The sequence below is a fragment of the Simochromis diagramma genome, unplaced genomic scaffold (assembly GCF_900408965.1).
Source record: "Simochromis diagramma unplaced genomic scaffold, fSimDia1.1 OVJJ01000150.1, whole genome shotgun sequence".
NCBI classification, from domain to species: Eukaryota; Metazoa; Chordata; class Actinopteri; order Cichliformes; family Cichlidae; genus Simochromis; species Simochromis diagramma.
The window spans coordinates 2,869,919-2,890,585 of NW_024387083.1; the positions used below are offsets into that span (position 1 = coordinate 2,869,919).

The following is a 20,667-nucleotide window of genomic DNA, read 5'->3' on the forward strand; positions in this document are numbered from 1 at the left end:
GATTTGCCTTTGTTAATTTTTTAGGATATGAACTAAATAATTTTAACCAGTTTTTTTCACTACTGATTATGTTGTGCCCCACAATACAGGGGTAGGTGGTGGGCCGTTTGGGGTTTGTGGGGCCCTCTACCCCCGGCCCCCCTCCCCTTGCCCCCCGCTTTTCCCCTTTCCCTCCTGCGGCCGACGTTCACTACTAGGCCTCATGTGAACTTCAAATTATTAAAGAGGACTACTGGTCCTAACCAGTCCAATGAGGATCAAGTGGATAACTAAATGCATTTTTAAATGTTGCAAAGCCACAATCTACTCATAAAACACTCACCATGAACTCCTGCACCAAGATGTTGCAATTGTCTTTCACACAGATGCGGAGCACTTTGATGAGACTCCCTTTGAGCATTAATGTCATCCTAAAGTATTATAACAAAGAAAACAGAGATTTGTGAACTTTTCAGTAGCACAGAAGAAAATGATCCCAGACAAAAACTCTTGACTTTTTAAACCAGTCAACATGCAACACCAGCATCTACAAAGCAATATCAAAAATTCCTGTTTGACATCAACTTTATGGATATATAGTTTCCAGAACATATATTTTTAAAAAAAGATAATTTTTTCTCAGTGGGCCAGTAAATGCATGACAAAAAAGAATGGCATCCTTTCAGTGGAATCAGTACTCACAGGTAATAGTTGACTGTTTCAATGGATGCAGCATAAAAATCTTTTACTGACCTAATGCAATACATATGCACTTTGTAGTTAAAGAATTTTAAAGTTCTTACTGTCATCATGGCAGCTACATCCTTTAGCTTTGTGCCCTGTTCCCCCGATCACTTTGCAAACACTTTCAGCAGACTGTCAGAGAGAAACTCAGCTCCGTCAGAAACCTTGACTGTAAAGGCATGGTTGGGATGCACTGGAATGCTGCATGTTATCTGAAATGACATAAAATTATTTTGAAATAACAGCAGGCACTGTGCTTGGTTAATCAGTAATGTTTTGTTGAATAAAAACTGTGTTTCCAGATCTTATGGGATTAAAAAAGTCCAAACATGTTTGTTTCTGATTTGCAACCCAACAACCCACAAGTGAAAACCTCATTTTAGTTCAAGTGTGCATTAATGTGAGTCCAGTAATCACCTTTCTGACAATACATACAGGTATAAGTTAAACCTATGGCAGATTTTGGATTTCTCAGTTGTTTTAATAGGGTGGTCTATTTGTGTATGCGTGCACCTAATAATTATACAAAACCTATTATAATTAAGTTACAGAAACCTTAAGCGAAAATAGAATATACTTTCTTACCATAACACCTTGAACCCACAATCCATCAGCTGACTCCTGGTGAAATGCAGAATAGATGTGGTCTCTCAATGTGCAGCAAAAAAAACAAAAAGAAAAGGACAGCAGGTGAGGGCAGGAGGGGTAGGGATGTAAGCTAGCATAATGCCGCTAATGATATTAGCTAAAGCTGTTCAACAGAGGTGTGGACTCGAGTCACATGACTTGGACTCGAGTCAGACTCGAGTCATTAATTTTATGACTTTAGACTTGACTTGAAAAAATGTTCTAAGACTTGTGACTTGACTTGGACTTTTACACCAATGACTTGGGACTTGAATTGGACTTGAACCGGTTTACTTGAAAAGACTTGATATTTTACCCCAAATATAAAATTTAACATGCATATTATATAGAGATTGAAAATGTGACGTCATTCTCGGGTAGAACCGCAAAGGATTCTGGGAACTCGTGGCAAGCGGTACTAGCGCACGCAGGCTTTCAATTGAAATCAGTCACACAGCGATAAAAAGAAACACAAAAATGTCAAGAAGCTGTTGTATTATTAACTGCAATAGCCGGTCGCATGACAGCCACGGGAAGCCGACGGGTAAAGAGATCTGTTGTTATCGGATTACGTCGTTGAAGAGAAATTGTTCAAGCCATGTTTCCGAAGTAACAAAGAGGCGACTGGATTGCAGCCATTCAAAGACCAAATATAACGTCCCAGAACCCTCCAGCTCACAGGTTAGTCTGCTCCAAGCATTTACACGAAGGTCAGTCTGCTGTTGTAGTTAATGCGTCATTTTTATTAACATAATTGGTGATATAGGTTACAAGCAAGTCTGGCGCTGAACAGAAATTGTCGCGCTATGCTCCTTTGTTTATTGTGCATAAATAGTGAATTGTCCTGACTCAATATTGCGTTTCGCTTCTGTTATTATGGTACATTGACAAAAACATATACTTTTATTCACAGGGTAAAACAGTTGTTTTGTATCACTAATTGCCCAGTGCGATTACAGCATACAATATTATTGTCACTGCTACATTTCTGTGATGCTACCAGAAATTATTTCCACTGCTAATTAATTACCATTGAGCTCAAAGGTCCTATTAATAAACGGTTAACGAATGTGTATTTATGACGACGATTTGTGAGACTGGTAAACTTATGATACGTACGATGGTCTTTCGTTCTACACGGTGCATTTCAAGGTCCTGTACCCATCTGTCGGTAAACTGTACCTGGGCTTGTTGCAGTGACCGGAAGTTACTAAACTTCATGAGTGTATGCACTCACTCCAAGAACCGTATGATTATAAATATGCATATAAATATGCTACGATGAGATAGCTGACTTCATCTAACTAGCAAATGTTTTCCAGGCTACGTTGGTGATGCAGTTTTTTTTAATGTGTATGATATTTTTGTCATGCGATTTTAAAGCCGGTCCTACAACCGCATCCAAGAATAACATGCGGCTTATCTCAGAACTGTCGGTGAAAATTATTCTTGGAGCTAGGTTTAATTGAGCTGCATTTTAAAGAGGTGCAATTTCACAATTTGTGTATATTTTCTAAGTTCACTATTTTGTCATGTGTTGAGAAAAACACAGATTTTAAAATTACATGGTCTAATATTTACATTTAGCATATAACTGCAACATGCTTTTTTCGTTTTTTTTTTTTTTTTTAAAGACTCGAAAGGACTTGAAATTCAAAATTTCAGACTTGTGACTTTACTTGGACTTTTACACCAGTGACTTGAGACTCGACTCTGACTTGCCTGACATTACTTGAGACTTGACTTGAGACTTGAGGATAAAGACTTGAGACTTACTTGAGACTTGCAAAACAATGACTTGGTCCCACCTCTGCTGTTCAATGTCCAAAATCTCACTAACACCACGGTGCAGTAAATACACAATGTAACTGAAGAGTCAGTTGGCAAATCTATTTACACAGAAAACCAAATTATGTTATGAGTGCCTCATAATTAGGTTTAATGTGATATTACGGCTCTTGTGCCAAAGACAAATTCAAATGAAAAAGCGCCAATTCTTTGACAACAGATAAAACAGCAAATAAGCTAACGGCTCTTTTTTAGCATGTTACATGGCGACACTCTAGACGTTTAACTACATTTGGCTGAAATATGGTAAATATTAATTCAAAAAATCAAGACATACCAAAAACGTAGAGTTGGCTGCTCGACTTGACTGAGATGGATGCCTTTTTTGAACCACGATCCAAAGCCCGCGAGATGAAATCACGCGTGGTTTCACGAGATTTAACGTTGCTATCTTATTGACTTACTTTACCTGAACATGATATGAACAATTTAATACACCCTTTCTGCATATCATGTAGTTTTTACACTATATAGTTACATTTATCTTTAAAACATGAGGTAATTGTGTTAAATACATGCAAGATGCTTACATAAATCCAAGAGATGGCCAGTCCCTTTTTTTCAGTGTATAGTGCACTCTATGTAATATTTTGTATTGAATTAATTGAAGACTGGGATTTCTAATTAGATGAAAGGTTTTTAAGCAAATCTGAGACCAGAAGTTTAGGTCTAAGTTAACTGATAAATCCGCTTCCCATTTTGCAATAGGAAGTGATATTGATTCATCTGTTTCAGAAAGCATTCTGTATATTTTGGATAGTAATTTGGGGGTTTTAAGAGTAAGAAATTGAACCACAATTGGTGGTGTTTGTAGTTCAACTTGACCCGGTTTAAATTTCTTTTTTACTATGGATTTAATTTGTTGATATTCTAAAAATCTTTTCTTGTTGATCCCATATTGTGTAACTAGTCCGTCAAATGAAATAAATTCTGTTCCTTCTAGTATATGTTCTAAATATTTGATTCCTTTACCACTCCAATCTGAAAAGTTTATCATATTATTGTTTTGTAATATGTCAGGGTTGTTCCAGATAGGTGTACGTTTGCATGGGATTAATGAAGACGCAGTCAATTTTAGAAACTCCCACCATGCTGTCAGAGAAGAGCTGATGTTGATGCTTTTAAAGCATTTATGTCGTTGGATGTTTGAGCTGATAAATGGTAGGTCTGAGATCTCTAGATTATTGCAAAGTGCTTGTTCTACATCTAGCCAAGGTTCATCTAAGAGGGTATGTTTTAGCCATCCTGAGATAAACTGAAGCCTGTTGGCTAAGAAGTAGTGCTGAAAGTTAGGCAGTTCTAGTCCTCCTTTATCCTTGGTCTTTTGTAGTGTTTTTAAGCTTATACGTGGGGGTTTATTTTTCCAAAGGAATTTGGACATACATGAATCTAGAGATCTGAACCAATCTTGTGGCGGTTTAGTTGGGATCATTGAGAATAAATAATTTATTTTTGGTAAGACCATCATTTTTATAGCGGCAACCCTTCCCATGAGTGATATGGGTAGACATTTCCATCTAGCCAGATCATCTTCTACCTTCTTTAAAAGTGGGATATGGTTTAATTTAGTTAGATCTGCAAGCTTGGGAGAAACATTAATACCTAAATATTTTATATTTCCCGATTGCAGTGGTGTAGAAGAGGAATTATGGAGGGAGCAATTAATCGGTAGAACTGTAGATTTTGACCAGTTAATTGAGTAATCTGATATTCTTGCAAAAGAGTTTATCAATTCAATCACCCCAGAGATATTGGTTTGTGAATTTTGGAGAAAGAGTAACACATCATCCGCATAAAGGCTGATTTTATGTTCCACGTTCTTGCATTTTATGCCCTTAATTACTGAATTCTGTCTAATTGCTGCTGCTAGTGGTTCAATAAAAATTGCAAACAGTGAAGGGGAGAGTGGGCATCCCTGCCTGGTGCCCCTCAAGAGACAGAAGCTGGAGGATGTCTGGTCATTTGTTCTAACACAAGCTGTTGGGGAATTATATAATATTTTTAACCAGTTTATGAAAGAGGATCCAAAACCAAATTTGTGTAAAGTTGCAAATAGAAATTTCCAGTTAACTCTGTCAAATGCTTTTTCTGCGTCTAAAGAGAATATTGTAGTTTCTAGGTTTTTACTGTATGAGTAGTCTATCAAATTAAGTAATCTACGTGTATTTGTTGATGAGTGCCTACCTTTTATGAAACCAGTTTGGTCAGGATGAATTAAGAGGGGGGTTATTTTCTCCAGTCTCTTTGAGAGAGCTTTGCAGATTATTTTAAGGTCTACATTTATAAGGGATATTGGACGATAGCTTGAGGGATATACAGGGTCTTTGCCTGGTTTTAGCAGGAGATTAATGTTTGCAGAATTCATATTTGATGGAAGTCTGCCCTTTTCTTTAATTTCCAACAACGTTCTGTAGAAAACTGGTGCTAGAATCGACCAGAATTCTTTGTAGAATTCTGCAGGAAAACCGTCTGGACCTGGAGCCTTATTATTGGGCATACTTATCAGAGCTTCCTGGAGTTCACCTGGTGTCAGTGGTGAATCCAGTGCCATTGCTTGACTGTCCAATAATTTTGGAAGAGTTATGTTGTCCAAAAACTGATCAATTTCTTTTTTAGATGGGTTTATTTGTGGTGAATACAACGTTTTATAGAAATCCCTGAAAATGTTGTTTATTTGTATCGGATCATATATTGTGTTCCCAGATGAATCTTGAACAGCACATATAGTTGTTTTTTCTTTATTTATTTTTAGCTGGTTTGCTAGAAATTGACCGGATTTATTACCATGTTCATAATTTTGTAGGCGTAGTCTTTGTACTAAGAATTTTGTTTTTTTATCAATTATCTCATTTAATTCTAATTTTGTTTTGCGTATTTTGTTCAATGTTTCCTGATCTTGGTGGGACGCGTAGGCTTCTTCTAGTGATTTGATGTTTTTTTCTAATTCCTGAATATTTTTGTTTTCTTTTTTCTTTTTATGTGATGTTCCAACTACAGGGGGATCACACTCCTCAGCCTCCCTGGGAAAGTCTATGCCAGGGTGCTGGAGAGGAGAGTTCGTCCGCTAGTCGAACCTCGGATACAGGAGGAACAATGCGGTTTTCGTCCTGGTCGCGGAACACTGGACCAGCTCTTTATCCTCTCGAGGATACTTGAGGGTGCATGGGAGTTTGCCCAACCAGTCTACATGTGTTTTGTGGACCTGGAGAAGGCATTCGACCGTGTCCCTCGGGGTGTCCTGTGGGAGGTGTTGCGGGAGTATGGGGTGTCTGGCCCATTGCTACGGGCCATTCAATCCCTATACAACCGTTGCAAGAGCTTGGTTCGCATTGCCGGCAATAAGTCGGACTCGTTCCCGGTGGGTGATGGGCTCCGCCAGGGCTGCCCTTTGTCTCCGGTTCTGTTCATAATTTTTATGGACAGGATTTCTAGGCGCAGCCAAGTGGCGGAGGGCTTTCGCTTTGGTGGCCTCAGAATCTCATCTCTGATTTTTGCGGATGATGTGGTTCTGTTGGCTTCATCGGGTGAGGGCCTCCAGCTCGCACTGGAACGGTTCGCAGCCGAGTGTGACGCAGCGGGAATGAGGATCAGCACCTCCAAATCTGAGGCCATGGTTCTCAGCCGGAAAAGGGTGGAGTGCCCACTCCGGGTCGGGGATGAGTTCCTGCCCCAAGTGGAGGAGTTCAAGTATCTCGGGGTCTTGTTCGCGAGTGATGGGAGAAGGGAGCCGGAGATCGACAGACGGATTGGGGCTGCGGCTGCAGTAATGCGGACGCTGCACCGGTCAGTCGTGGTGAAGAGGGAGCTGAGTGTAAAAGCGAAGCTCTCAATTTACCGGTCGATCTACGTCCCTACCCTCACCTATGGCCACGAGCTGTGGGTAGTGACCGAAAGAACGAGATCGCGGATACAAGCGGCGGAAATGAGCTTCCTCCGAAGGGTGGCTGGCCTCTCCCTTAGAGATAGGGTGAGAAGTTCGGCCATCCGGGAGGGGCTCAGAGTAGAGCAGCTGCTGCTCCACATCGAAAGGAGCCAGCTGAGGTGGTTCGGGCATCTGGCAAGGATGCCCCCTGGGCGCCTCCTGGGCGAGGTGTTCCAGGCATGTCCCACCGGGAGGAGGCCCCGGGGCAGACCCAGGACACGCTGGAGAGATTATATCTCTCGGCTGGCCTGGGAACGCCTTGGTATTCCCCCGGACAAGCTGGAGGAGGTGGCTGGGGAGAGGGAGGTCTGGACCTCTTTGCTTAGGCTGCTACCCCCGCGACCCGACCTCGGATAAGCGGATGAAGATGGATGGATGGAGAAAGAAATTATTTTACCTCTCATCACAGCTTTCCCTGCTTCCCATAGAACAGAAGCTGATGTTTCGGGAGTGTCATTATAGTCCAAATATGAAGTCCACTGTTTTTTAAAATATTTAATAAAGTCTTCATCTTTAAGTAGTGATATATTAAATCTCCAGTTTTTTCTTGGCGTAATATTATTCTTGTGCATTAGTGTTAAAGATACAGGACCATGATCGCTGACAGCTATAGGGTGAATCTCAGTGTCTGAAATGTCGTTCAGCAGTGAGCTGCTGGCCAAAAAATAATCCAGACGAGAGTAGGAGTGATGGACATGTGAGAAAAAAGTATATTCCTTACTGGTGGGGTGAAGGGAGCGCCATGCATCGCAGAGACCAAAGTCGCTCATATACTGTTTGATTATATTTATGGACTGCCAATTACGCTGAGTTCCCGCTGTATTGAGCCTATCCATGTCTTCATTTAGTCCAAGGTTGAGGTTGCCTCCAAGAACAAGTGTGCCATCTAAGTGTTCAGAGAGTGCACTGAAAAAACCGTGAAAGAATGAGGGATCATCAACATTTGGACCATATACACTTACAATACATAGCTTTTTATCAAGTATAGATAGTTTAATGATTAAGAATCTGCCCTCTGGATCTATAACTGTATCGAGTACTGTGAAATTAATATTTTTATGTATTAAAATTGCTACTCCCCTTTGTCTAGAATTATAACAAGCTGAGAACACATTGGGAAACTCAGGTGTTTTAAGTTCATTCGAATCTCTAAGAGGTCTGTGGGTCTCTTGTAAAAGGACAACATCTGCCTGTAGTTTTTTGAGTTGGTTAAATATTTTTAACCTCTTTACTCTGGAGCCAGCTCCATTTATATTCCATGTAATGAACCTCAGTGTACCCATAGATGTTTGTGTATAACTAGGGATGTATGCTGTGTGCGTCCTTAGACAGGTGGAGAGAATACGTCACTTGTTCATAAATAAAGAGAAGGAGAGAGAGAAAAAAAATGTGTGGCGAGATGCTCCCTGAGTCTGACTTTGTGTATGCATAGTTACTAATATGAGTAGGCTTGGCTTAAGTGTGTGTATCCTAAACGACTGTGTGCGCTGTCTGACTGAAGTAAAATGTGCTGCCGTTGAGCGCATGGTGCGTATGTGTCGAAATAAAGGATGTTTGTGGATGAGTGTCGAAGCAGGTGATCGAGGCAGTGAAAGGAATAAAGAAAGAAACCAAGGACAGGGGTGAGCAGCATAAAACCAAGAGGGGGAAAAGAGAGGGGAAAAAGAACGAGAAGAAAAAAACAAAACGTAAACATTACAATTAAATCACTGACGGAGAGTGACGGTGTTAATTCTGCTATGAAATCACACTTTAAGATGCGATTTGATACTGGTAAGTTAAACAGATGTTAATGCAAGTTAGTGTGAGTGGATAGGGAAAGGGTGCAGCTGATTCTTATCTGGTGTGAGGTTAATACAGCCACGGAGTGATGTTGGGGTCGCGGTGGAGCTGTCCGTCCACGTACAGCCGGTCCACAGCGATGACAGCGCGGGAGCCCTTCTGGATGAAGCCGCGTCGGATTGGGAAGAGGACCCTGCGTCGTTCCAAGATCTCTTTGGGGAACTGGTCGTTCACGCTGAAGTCCGTTCCTTTTAATTCCCTGCCGCGGCTTTTCACATGTTGCTTTTGTTTGAAGTGGCCGAACTTGGCCACGATAGGACGTGGTCTCCCGGCCGTAGCCCGAATGGGGCCGAGGCGATGTACCCGATCGAAGACGATGTTCTTCACAGTGTCCTCCGGCAGCTTCAGGTGGGTTTTGATGAAGCTTTTTACCGTGGTCTCCGCGTCCTCTCCAGCGGCTTCTGGAATACCAGAAAATACCAGATTATCACGCATGCTACGAGCTTGTAGATCAATAACTGTTTCTTTTATTTTTTTATTTTCTCTATTGAGCTGGGTAACATTATCTGTGAGACATTTCACCGACTCCCTTAGCGTGGCATTTTCAGCAGCAAGCGTTTCCACCTGCTGCTGGCTGTACTCCAGGGATTCTCGCAAGCATTTAAATTCTCGGTGAAGAATCTCCACCAAGGACAGCCTTGCGTCGAAACTGGACAATCGCTTGTCGATTGACTCCAGTATGTCAGCAATATCTTTGCCGGCTGGCGATGTTGAGCCGGGGGAATCTGCCGGGCGTTGTCTTTTCGACGACGGCGTCTCAGGTTTGGCCGGGGAAGCTGCACACGGGGTCTTCTTCATCACGAGATCCTGAAAGCACTGATCAATATAATCTTGGAGAGTCTCTAAACTCTCCTCGTTGTTCTCCAGGGTGTTGGAGATTATTTAGACAAATAGTGTTAGTTATAAGACAATTGATAAGTGTATTTGGTAATACTGAAGCTTAAATGAATTTGTTCAAATCTAAACTACCATTTGCTTTAATTTTCCGCCAAAATCTCCGGCGTCTGACGTCAGTTACAACATGAGTCGCTTACCTTGTCCGTCACTTACCTTGTCCGTCACTTCCGTCACCACCCTAACTTTATGCTTTAGCAAAAAGGAAAGTTTGAAGCCTAATCTTAAAAGTAGAGATAGTGTCTGTCTCCTGAATCCAAACACAGAAGAGGGGCCTGAAAACTGAAGGCTCTCCCTTCCATTCTACTTTTAAATACTCTAGGAACAAGAAGTAAGCCTGCAGTGTGAGAGCGAAGTGCTCTAATAGGGTGATATGGTACTACAAGGTCATTAAGATAAGATGGGGCCTGATTATTTAAGACCTTGTATGTGAGGAGCAGGATTTTGAATTCTATTCTGGATTTAACAGGGAGCCAATGAAGGGAAGCCAATACAGGAGAAATCTGCTCTCTCTTTCTAGTCCCTGGGACTGGTATCTTGCCCAAAGATATTTGGCATGAAGACTGGAAACCACCAACCTTCTGATTAGGGGTGGGTTTTTATAATCGATTCATCGATTAAAATCAATTCTGGCTTGGATAACATAAAATCGATTCATTAAAATCCTGAATCGATATTTTTAATATAAATTTATTTTGCCCAAAATGCCAGAATCTCTGGTGACATCTCACAAAATTTCAAGAACCACCAAACAGTTAAGACAGTAAATGAGAGCAGGTACACGGATTCTGCACATAGACTTAAACACACAGCGCGACCCGCGGATCAGAATCAGTTAGATGTCGCCTTTCTCACGGTCGGGGCTGAAAGCCGACAGCTCGCTGATTCTGATCTGTCAGCGGGTCCGCGCTTTGTGTTCACGCCCTTTATGAGCCGATTCTAAAGCTGTTAGTTTGATCTCTCTCCAAACAATATTGACTGAACCAGCAGCAAAAGAAGATCCAAACGCTTCACATAAACATCGTCATGAATTCACTCTGACTTTTACTGTTTTGCTTCCACCGCGATGCACAGCTCTCTCTCTCGCTCTCTCTCTCTCTGTACTTCAAGAACAGTTTCCCTTTCTTCATTATTCGCTTGCTTGTTACGCACCAGTCTACTGTTGTTTACAGCGCTGTCAGCCGCTGTTTTTTTCGCTTTTACATTCTTCCGAAAAGAAAACCTCATTTCTGCTGTTCAATACTGAACAAATTTAAACTTTTTAAAATTATTCAAAATGCAAAACGCTTAACCGTGTCTCTAATAAAACCGCTGTAACTTCAGAGGTAATGTTCATATGTTGATTAATGGTTTTCTTTCGTTTTTGATGTACTGCAGAATGTTTTTATAAAATCCCAGGCCAGGAAAATCACCTTCATGTTTTTCTGTGTTTTATCTTCAGCTACTTTGACACAAAGGCATCTGCTGTGACGCTCACACCTGTGATAAAGTCTTGCGTGTGTCAGCTTCCTTTTTATTGATACAAAAATATGTAAATGTACTGATCTGAATTATAATATTTCTGACTGTCAAAATTTCCCAGATTTAAATCGAATCGAATCGAATTAAATCGAATTAAATCGAATCGTGGATCGAATCGATTCGGGACCTTGTGAATCGGAATTGAATCGATTCTAGAAATCAGTGACGATACCCAGCCCTACTTCTGATTAATAGAAGGTTGGTGGGCTACAGGACATGTGGTGTCCTGTAGCCCACTTTACCTCCTGAGCTACAGGACACCACATGTCACTACATGTCTACATGCCTAAATGCTTTGAGTTGATGCTAATGTGAAAGGTCGATTAGATATTTGAGGAAAAAATCTAAATGTTTTTAATGACTAAGTTTTTAAAGATGGTGGGAAGTTTTTATTCATTCATCACAGAGTTTTATTGACTGATTATTCATCTTTTGAGAAATGTGAAAAAACATTTTGATTTTTGTAATGTCTGTAGTACACATGACATCACATTGAAAAATGCCTTAACTGCTTTGAGACCTGCATTAAAAGTGGTGAGAATGGTTTTTATGATGTGAGAATTAAGCCAAGTATATTGAGATAATAATTCATTTATTTAAATGTAATTAAAAAAAAATACAGAGCTCCAGTTTGTATAAACACAAACCTAACAGCCTCTCTCCCTAGCTGGGGTGTGCTCTAGCCCCCCACAACCCTGATCTGGATACGTTGAAGAAAATGGATGGATGGATGGAAGAAAGATGTATTGTAACAGTTGAATTATGTGCTTTGCTTTTATGCAATGTTAGCGGATGAAGCTTACGGAGTTTCAAGTATTAATAAATAGCCCATTTCCACAATTAAAAACGAGTAATTGTTGTTTACAGTTTAGTCTCCACAAACACATGCTTTCAGTCTAGCACACACTAACCCTCTCCATGATATTTTGTTTACTTCGCTTATTCCAGCAGTTGAAAATTTTCCACCAATAATTTCAATGCATTTCTGTTCGTATCTCTTTTGCCCTATTGAGTAAAAGTTCAGAGATTATAAATAGGAACTATTGTGGGGGATGCCTGTGATGTCGAAGGCATGTTAGATTGAAAAGCAGGAGTTGCATGAACCTGAGAGGTTTTTTTAGTCTTCCACAACAAAACAGTGAAAAGATTTCTTCATCGTTAGTGTGATATGGGACATTGTTACTGGCCAGAACATACATTTGCCAGGGTGTTGATTAGTTCCTCATTACTGTGGATTTCAGGAAGTGATCCTATGGGGAATGGCTCATAGTGCAACTTCTTGCAACTACATTATATGACTTAAACAGTAAAAACACTAGATGGTGCAAGAGCCTTAGTGACATCAATGTGTATTCAATATGTAATACATTCAATATATTCAAGTTTCATGTAAAATATTTAGCCTTTGGTTCAGTACATTCAAGATTTATTCAATATATTCAGACTTTACTCAGTATATTCACTTCTCATTCTATACATTCAGACTTTAATTCACTGAACGACTAAATATTTTTCACCCCCCTTTTAAAGATGAAGTCATCAAAATGTTTAATTTTTTTCCTCAAAACCTAACTGACTTTGGAGAGTTCTGCAACAAGGTAGGTCTAAGTTAGAGTAAAAATGTTCAGAAACAAAAATGAAAAGTGGTGGATTTTATGGAAAATTTATCAAACAGCTGAAATTGAGAAAAGCTAAAATTATACTTTTAAACTCAGAATCAGAAAACAGACAAAGACGCTATATACAATCTGAGAACATCAAATACTGTATAGCAGCGGTCCCCAAACCCCGGGCCTCGGACCGGTCCGTGAGTCGTTTGGTACCGGGCTCAGGTCAGGTCTGAAATGTATGTTTTTCAGGGTTTTTATCGGTTTTCAGCGTTATTTTGTCATCGTTTTTATCGTTAACTCGGTTTTCCTGGGTCTTTTCACATGTGTTATAAATAAATCTTCTTTTTTTCGGTACCGGTAATAGTTTTATTTTGTTGTATTTATCCGCGACACCTTAAAGGCCGGTCCATGAAAATATTGTCGGGCATAAACCGGTCCGTGGCGCAAAAAAGGTTGGGGACCGCTGCTGTATAGTCCAGTTAAGTCACGCTATATACGTCTAGCAACCACTTTATTAGGCTCACCTATTCCATAACTTGTTACAGTAACCCAAATATCAAATTAACCTTTCACATCAGCAATTTAGGCATATAGAAATTGCAAGTCTATATGCATAGACATCCATATAGACATAATCAAGACAGCTTGCTTAAGTTCAAACGGAGTATCAGAGTAAGAATTTCAATTCAGTTCAATTTTATTTTATTTATATAGCGCCACATCACAACAACGGTCCCCTCAAGGCACAAAGAATGAAAGCTCAAGAATGACACATAGCATGGTTGATGATGTCAGACAGGCCGGTGTGAATATTTCAGACACTGTTATTTCAGACCATCACAGCTGTCTTGTGCCAGATGTTTTGTTGACATCATCTCAGAAACATCAGGAGGACTGAAGCTCATGACAGGGATCTAACAGGATTCACAGTCTTCACCAGCGGCTCCCTCAGTAACAGTGACCTTTGTTTTGTGTGACGTTAGAAGCACTGTATCCTTTTCAGATAATGTAGAGAGGCTCTGGACCTTTACATAATCATGGTATAGTCATTCCTGTAGAAAGTTAAGCAAAGTATATATTGAAGATATATATTACCCTATCAAGTTACTCTGGTATGAATGACTCTGAAAACCTTATGGCAAATAACACAGAATTAGCAAAGGTTTTTAGTTCAGTCTATCTAATAGACTCCAATTGGTTGATGTAAATGAAGAGTCCTCTTTAAACACATAAGGTTAATTGAACCACAGGGTTCAGTGTTAGGACCAATTCTGTTTACATTATATATGCTTCCCCAAGGCAGCATCATTAGAAGGCATGCATACATTTTTAGTGCAATGAGGATGACACACTATCCAGAACATAAACTAGTATCCATCTCTCTGACACAGAAAAGAGTTACATTACCAAGTAGGAACTGGAGAATTAATACATCATTACTTAAAGAACAACAAAAAAAAAAACCCCACACAAACTTGAAGAGTTGGCCTGATTTGTACAACATAAAATGGCTGGCAATAGAGAGATGTGAAATTATTGATGATTATGTTATAGTGCAAGACACAAGGCAGTAATGCAAAGTAAAATAATATCTTACTGTTCACATTAGGTAAAAAAGAAAAAAAGAAACTTTTTTTCTATGCCTATGCACTTATAACCTAACACTCAAGTTCAAATTCTGGTGGATGCATTGGAGTTAACTCCGGGTTCAGTATCTTGCCCAATCTTGTTCGTCCCACGGCAGCTGGGATAGGTTGTGGAGCTCCAGTGATCTATCTGATTGAGAGGAAGGAAGGAAGGAAGGACGGAAGGAAGTGTTACTTTCTGCTACCACTTCAGCTCCCCCCACAGAATATTTCTGGCAACAGCACATAGCTAAAAGTAAGTATTGCCTACGGGATTGAAATCACTCATGCATTCAGACACTTATGTTTAGTTTTAGATTTTCTCCAGTAGATGGAGAGCTTCATTCACCCTGTGTATACCCACATAATTTGGTTGGCTGACATGTATCAAAGCCCATTGCAATTTTGGTTAAGAAATTTGGCTGTCTTGAATTAAGACTACTAGGCAAGGCCTACAACCAGTTTGGTTCAGTTGTATTTATCTGCACTATGTTTCTCAGCTACGTCTGAGTTGAGTTTGAATTATGGATGACAGTGGTAAAGATGTGGCAATAAGTAGCGATCATAAGATTGCATAATATATATGGAGTGAATGAGTGTGCACACCACCCTCCTGTTTCTCACAATTTTATTATTATAATAATATTTTGTTCATGTGTGGCATTTAGCTTGCTAAATGTTAAATAACATCTACAGGTTAATGTTTCTTTAAACGTTTGCAGATGTTATACACAGTAGTTAAAGTACTGGAGTGAGTTCAAACAAACAAACAAACAAACAAAACAAAACAAGAAATGTGTGTGCACAGCTGTTGGTATGTGATGTGAAGATGTTTGAACTGTTGTAAATGCTTTTTGGGTGCAGTTTTCTCTGTGGTGGGGTTGGGTGGACTGTCTCGGGCTCTGTGGGGCCGGGAGGCGCTGCTGCACTGGGCCCCGGTCTGGATGGGCCTGGGCCCCCTTCCCCTGGCGGGTCGCGGAGTATGGGGGTGCCTACTGGGGTCAGCGGGGGAGCTGGCCCCAGGGAGGGGTCACTTGCCCCTCCCTTCCTTCCCTCCCCATCTCCAGCTGCCTCCCTCTTCCCGCTCCACCACAACCACCCACACATGCAGGGCCTTGGAGTAGGGGTATGTCACCAGGGTGCAGAGGAGGCTACCCCCCCCCGTCCCCTTCTGGCTGCCTCTGCCTCAATTTTATCCCACAACTTAGACATTCACATTACTCACACTCTCATTACACATACATATAGGATCTTGGGGGTGGGCACGATACACGGAGTCCAAATTACCATCAGGGTGTACACCTCACCCCTGGCGTCATTGCCCACCTCTCAATTTTAAATACACGTAGACATTGAGGGCTAGCAGGAGGGACTATTCGCTTACCTGCTGCTCTCTGGCAGGTAGCTCCATGCCCTCCTGGGTTTTAAATGCACCTTAGAACACACATGCATCAACACTACAATGAGCGGGTGGAGGGAGGTTTGGAGTCTTCTCTCACCCCCGTTCTCTGCGACCTGCTGGAGCGGGGGGGCTAGGAGGAGGAGTTGGCCGTCCGACTGCGGTCTGGAGTGTGGGGCCTCCCTGCTGCTGCGGAGTCGGGGCGGTCTGCCTCTCCCCACTGCAGGGAAAAGGGTAACACCACCTGGGTCTGGGTACAGTTCCCCCCTCCAGGGGCAAGGGTACCTAGACCCAGTTCGTAGAGTACGCTTGGGGAGTGTGATCGTGTGTACAGCGTCTCTTTATGTCTGTCTCCACGTTGGTTGAGTGTGGAGTAAGTGCATATGAGAACATGAGGGTGGGAATGGATGTTTGTATCTGTGTGTGCCTGTATGTCTGTGTCTATATGTCAGGTTGGGTATCAGACGCCACCTCCCTGGGGACATCTCAGGCCCTCCAAGGTTTGGAGGCCTATCTCCCCCCACCACCACTTCCCCTGCCAGTGGCGGACTCCCTCAGACATCGGTGCGTTGGTGGTTCTTTGTGTCTGGGGATGGGCGTCCAGGTACACACCGGCTCACTCCTTGGCGGCCGCTTATCGGGGCCTGGAGCCTGGGGCTCGCTCGGGCCACTTCGGAGGTGGGGTGCCCCCGGCCTCTCGGCCTGGGGCTCGGTCACTCAGGCGCAGCTGGCTGCCGGCGGAGCTCACGGGCGCGTCACTGCAACTCCCCCTGGCTTCTGCTCCGCGGCTGCTGGGTGAACCCTCATCTGGGACTCTCCTCAGCTCTTTCTGGGACAGTGGCGCAGCTGCCCCCTGTTAGTCTTCCTTGGTCTCTTGTGTTCTGGGGGCCTCTAGATGTCTGGAGTTTTGATCTCCTCCATACCTGCTTCATGCCCTGGAGGACGGGGCAGTGGCCCCCCCACACCCTCTAGCAGATCATTACATGAAGGAACCTTTTAAAAAAACAAGCGCGTCCATGCTCACAGGTGTACACACGGGTGATCACACCCACAAACTACACCCTTTTTGGCTCCTACCTCAAAGCACACTGTGTGCTGTCGATCTTATGTGCTGCACAATAATGCTTAATATTTAGTATTTACTGTCATATTCCCATATATCATTGTGATGTTGTTTATTCTATTACTCTTGTTCTTTTCTGCTTGTTTTCTTTTTTCTTTCTCAACAGGTGATCGATATATGCATTTTTTTTTTTTTTTGCTGCCCATTCTGTTGGTTTTTGTTTTTTGCCCTTCTCCCCCGTCCCTCTTCTCAGCTGTTTCTCTTTCCCTCTTTCTTTCTCCCCTTCTTTCCTCCAGTCAAGTCTGTCCCGTATTCAGCAAGTGAAAATAAAATAAACAATAAAAAGGTGAATCAAATGGACCATTAAGGCAAGGCTGGGATGGTCAATTTGGTAAAGTAAATCCGTTGGGCATCTTTCTTTGCCTTTAGACAATAATTCTGATGGCAAAAGAGCCAAACGGGACAGGCAAAAAAAAAAAAAAAAAGTAAATGCTTTTCCCCTAAAAAAAGGAATGCACATGTGAGTCAGTCAGTTTGCACACTAACAGCGTGCATAAGTATTGCACTTTGTGTTTGGAACTGCAGGTTTTGTGCATTAAAACAACTTGGCATGAATTTGATATTTCTTCTCTTTCCTTGCATAGCTTGAAGCCAATTTTTTGGCACTTGCACTTCAACATTATTTTTTTTCCATAACCTTGACAGTTTTGAGTGTCTGATGGAATGCATGAAGATAAGAACTGTGTTGCCAACTCCTCATACACATAATCCTGAATCAGAAATATTGCATTAGGCTAAAGCACTTCTGGATGGATGCAAACTGCATTTCGTTGCCCTGTACCTGTGACATGTGCAATGACAATAAAGTTGAATTCAATTCTATCCTAATTCTATTCTATTATCATTTTTAAACACAGAACCATGATTTATATGGGGTTTTGCTGATGTTTGTGCACAGATGCAACAATGCTCATAATACAACCCAACATATTAAATGTAAATATGTACCGGTTACCATAACTTATATTCAAGGTTCAAGGTTCTTTATTTGTCACATGCATAGTTATACAAGTATAACACACAGTGAAATGTAGCCTGACACGCTCCTCGACATGTGCAAAAAAATTGGGGGGGTGTAGAGGAAGAACATTATATATATATATATATATATATATATATATATATATATTATATACATTGGGTGAATGTGCAGTAGTAGCAGCAAGCAGGTGAATTCTGTACATTAATATGGATAGACATCTGACTATTTTACAGGATAGACAATATAAACATATTTAAAATTAAAGGAATTGAAATGTACATTGTGCCTTGGTTTAGTGTCTGGAAGAGTCCTGTCTCAGTCAATTATAGATGATGTGAGAGGGCGGGTGTGTGTGTTTAGGGCACGGATGGCTTGGGGATAGAAGCTCCTCTTGAGTCTCTCTGTCCTTGCCCGGATGATGCGGAACCTTCTACCAGATTGCAGAAGTTGGAACAGTTTGTTGCCAGGATGGGACGGGTCCTTCAGTATCTGCGCTGCTCTAGTCCGGCATCTCCTGGTGTAGGTGTCCTGAAGCGGGGGGAGAGCAATCCTGCAGCAGCGTTCTGCTGTACGGATCACTCTCTGGAGAGCTTTTTGGTCCTTCACACAGCTGTTCCCAAACCACGATGTCATGTTCTGTGTGAGGATGCTCTCCACAGCGCCTGTATAGAAAATCCTGAGGATCTTTGGAGAGACCCTGAACTTCCTCAGTTGTCGTAGGTGATACAGGCGCTGCCTAGCCTTTTTGGTCTGGACATGAATGTGGGCAGCCCATGTCAGGTCTGAGGAGAAGATATGTGTCCCACAAAGTAAATTCTTGTCATCTGGACGTAATGTTTTCACCCATATGGAAAAGAAATAGTTAAAACTTATAAAAGACTTGCATAAGATGTGGCCTACTTCATATAGTGAATCATATAAGGCTTATATGATTTACTCATGAAAGTGGCCACTTTCTTATGCGAGTATCCAAAACATACAAGTTTCATTTATATAATTTTTCAATGGATCTTATATCTGTTTTCACTCTTGTATGCTTTTCATACAAGTTTCACACAAGACAGATACAAACTTTATAAGATCTTATAAGATCTTTTCCATATGGGCAGTGGGAGAAATGTTTCATCACTCATCCAAGTGACTTCTTCAGTCTCAACTGAATGCAGGTTTCCCCAGTCTTACAAACAGAACATTTGCATGACTAACTCTACCACCACTGACTAAGGCTACGTCCACACTAATGCGTTTTCATTTTAAAACGCATCGTTTTCTCTCCGCTTTCACCTCCTGTCCACACTGAGACGGCGTTTTTGCTGATGGAAAACGCAGCGTTTTGAAAACGCTCTCAAAAACGCATACAGTTGGAGACTGTGCTTTCGCGTCGCAGTGTGGACAGCAAAAACCCAGACTTTCTAAAACGATGACGCATGTTAGTCATATGACGCAGTCATGTGACCAATTAAACTAAGATAGCAGAGGGCATTATACAGCAGTTGGTTTGTTTGACAGCCCTATTAAAGATTAATATCAGTTTGTACAGATAGCTTTTCTTCAAATTCTTTAACTCTCACTCACTTTTGCAACTTTGTACTTTTGTGTTACTCGCAGCAACAACTCCACCTCATTGTTAGTCCATTTAAAAAACTCTGCTTTTCCTCAACATTCTGCCGCAACGTTTCAAAGAGCCGGAAAGTAAATAAGCGGCAAACTAAATGAGGCAGGTCGAATCTTCTTGCGTTTCACACATGCGCAGTACTGGAACGTAAGCCTTTTCTGTCGTTTCAATGTGGACGCACAACACCGTGAAAACGACTGAAAACGCTAGTGTGGACGCGGAGCGTTTTCAGACGAAAACACCGTTTTCAAATCTATCCCGGCTAGTGTGGACGTAGCCTAACAATGGGACGTGATGTCAGTTTCATTGTCATTAATATGCAAATTGTCATGACCATTGGTCATTGACCAATGACCAATACCCAATCCTTGATTCAGAGATGGTCTCTCCTTTTTCATGTAAATTGACTCCCTGCTCAAACCAGTGTTCCTCCCTGTCCAGGGAAGTAGTGCTAAGCAACAGACTAATAAAATAAATAATAAAAATAATAAAATATTGGAATTTTGCTCAGCAAAACTAAAGCACAAACTTAGATGGTCTAAAATATGATAATTACACTAAATCAATCAAATTAACCAAGTCCTGTTTGAATTCACAGAAAAAAATTACCCACCATGAAAATGAAAGGGGAAACTATCCACAGAGTCATAAAATGCTTTTTGCACGTTCTTTGTGCTACTGTTAGCTTGGGAGTGTGGAGCCAACTCCAAGTGGTCATCAGAAGACATTTTTGACACTTCCATGTTGGCCTCAATTTTAATTTGTTGAGATTTGTGTGTCCTTAAATTAAATCTTAGACTATGATTCCTGATGATGATTGTTCTCAATTGTCTTGATTGTTCTTGATTGTCTCTCAATTACATTTTCAATAATGGAGGGAAAAAAGTAGCCAGAAATGCATCAACAGTACTCAACAGATAAATCAAGAGTTTCAAA

At 41.4% G+C, this 20,667-nt stretch overlaps 1 long non-coding RNA gene across 2 annotated transcripts; it reads right to left on the reverse strand.

The window, feature by feature from the left end:
• Positions 1-202: 202 nt before the first annotated feature.
• LOC120742427 lies at positions 203-3,707 on the reverse strand. Of its 2 annotated transcripts, XR_005697874.1 has the most exons (4): positions 3,476-3,707; positions 1,309-1,344; positions 783-935; positions 203-410 (listed from the first exon to the last, which is right to left on the reverse strand). It is a non-coding gene; the product is annotated as an uncharacterized LOC120742427 (long non-coding RNA). The 2 variants fall into 2 exon arrangements; XR_005697873.1 differs by lacking the exon at positions 3,476-3,707 and having other exon boundaries at positions 1,309-1,493.
• Between the last annotated feature and the right edge of the window lie 16,960 nt (positions 3,708-20,667).